General features: G+C 41.3%; 1 pseudogene; it reads right to left on the bottom strand.

The window, feature by feature from the left end:
- Positions 1–448: 448 nt before the first annotated feature.
- Positions 449–2,274, bottom strand: part of LOC103588396 — a 50,220-nt pseudogene continuing 48,394 nt past the window's right edge.

Genomic DNA, 2,274 nt, shown 5'->3' with positions numbered 1-2,274 from the left:
TTCTGGAAGGTGGAACTTAAGAATTGTGAACCAGAATGTTTAGTGGAAGAAATTTATAAGTACAAAGCATTAAGACAGCTGCATGTCTACTTGTAACCATTTAAGTTTGTAATGATGAAATCAGAGCTGGAGATGTTGAAAAGTCTCTCACTACCAAATGATAATTGAGCTGAAGGTAGAAATGTTAGCTTTTATATTTTTCACACCTTTATCTTTCTGTGCTGCATTCTGCATACTTTTTTTCAGAATCAGCCTCCAAATTACTCATTCCTTTTTTTTTAGTTTAAATACATTTTATTTTTAGACCACCTACATGTCATGTTTTTTCCTTAAAAACATGCCTCCATTCCAAATAAATATGGTCAAGATAAATGAAATCCTCAAGATGATTTCAGTCCCATTTGTCTTAAGTCCTGGTGTTGTATGGATGACAACAACAGCTAGTTATGATGACAGGTGATAGATCTAAAGTAATTGCCAAATTTGGTAACCATTTTCCATTTCTAAACCATCCTTAAAGAAAGTCATATATGGGGTCACACCATCCTCATGGTCCTGCAGAGCAAACATAACATCTGGATTCACCTTTGTGGTGGTCTGCTAACGTCTGGCTACGGCAATTGTGGTGCTACGGCTAGGCTATGGCTAGGCTACAGCTAATGTCTGGAATCCTGTAGACATCACCAACCATAGAGCTCTTAATCCTGTTTGTGGCGCCAATTGTCTAGCCACACAACAACGCTAGTTGTTGGGCTCTTTTACTTGTTGGTAATCTTGCACCGACTGGGCCAATTGTCAAGCTAAGGCTGGGTCTAGAGCCCACAGACCCCTCAAGCCTGTTCACAGACTGGGTCCCAAACCTTTCATATGCCAGGCTGGGTCACCAGACCCCTTACCTGCAGGTCTATGAGCTAGGTAACTGGCTAAAAGGTCCCGAGAAGCCATAGGCTGGAAAGCATGGCTGTGCTGGGAGGACGCCCGCTCACCTGCTTCACTAAAACATTCTCTCTCTCTCTCTTTCTCACACACACACAAGAATAGCAACAAAACTGAAAAGACACATTGGTGCACATGCGCACTAACTACACATATGCCCACACACACACACACACAATTTGCTTACAATGGATGTGCTAAAACCACACCCAACCAGACCCAAGGCGAGGACCCTGACCAAACTATTCTATTTTCCCAACAACGTTTTCACCAATAAAGAACTGTTAATTTTTGAAATTAGCCAAGGATGTGCTCGATTTTTTTCTGCAGCCTCTGTCACAAAAGGTTTTACTGTTTCTGGTCCCTATTCTTCAAGTTTAACGTTTTCACCAATAAAGAACTGTTAATTTTTGAAATTAGCCAAGGATGTGCTCGATTTTTTCTGCAGCCTCTGTCACAAAAGGTTTTACTGTTTCTGGTCCCTATTCTTCAAGTTTACCTCTTGCAGTCTTGGACTACTTCTCATAGGCTTCTTTTGTGAAGCTGGTTTCCTGCAAGTGATGGCTCATGATAGTATCAACACCAGTGATTACTGTCCTTTGGGTACCTTTGCCCTCAGGGCCCAGCAGAGGCATTTCCACTAATGCGCTAGTCATCAATGTTACTCTCTGACCTACTGACTACCAAACATTCTTGGTTCTTATTGAAAACCACAAAAGCATTGTTCTGGGAAAAAAATGTATGATCCTTGATTTCCTGAAACAGCTTAATCCAACACGCTAGTCATCAATGTTACTCTCTGACCTACTGACTACCAAACGTTCTTGGTTCTTATTGAAAACCACGAAAGCATTGTTCTGGGAAAAAAATGTATGATCCTTGATTTCCTGAAACAGCTTAATCCAACAAGAACTGATTGCTGCCTGAATGAAAATGGGGTCATTTACAACCAAGGGGAAGCTGTTTCTAGTGGTGGGCTCTCAGGTAGCCACAGGTTGACTAGGGGACAGGGCAAACATTGAAGGATTTGGGGTTTCCAAACCGGAGGCATGTCCTGGACAGCCTGGAGGGAGGATGGCCACCCAGGCACTCATTCCTTTTTATTGTTGAATAATATTCCATTGTGTGGATATACCACTTTTGTTTATCCACTCATCCATTGATGGACATTTCGGTTGTTTTTGCTTTTGGCTATTATGAATAATACTGCCGTGAACACTTATGTATAAGTTTGTGAGTGGACTGATGTTTTCATTTCTCTTAGGTGTATACTAGGAGTGGATTTGCTGGTTCATATAGCCATTCTGTAACATTTTTTAGGAACTGCCTAAACTTTCC

Source organism: Galeopterus variegatus, unplaced genomic scaffold (genome assembly GCF_000696425.1).
Source record: "Galeopterus variegatus unplaced genomic scaffold, G_variegatus-3.0.2 Scaffold566, whole genome shotgun sequence".
Classification (NCBI taxonomy): Eukaryota; Metazoa; Chordata; class Mammalia; order Dermoptera; family Cynocephalidae; genus Galeopterus; species Galeopterus variegatus.
This window is presented reverse-complemented; position numbering and strand designations above follow the sequence as displayed.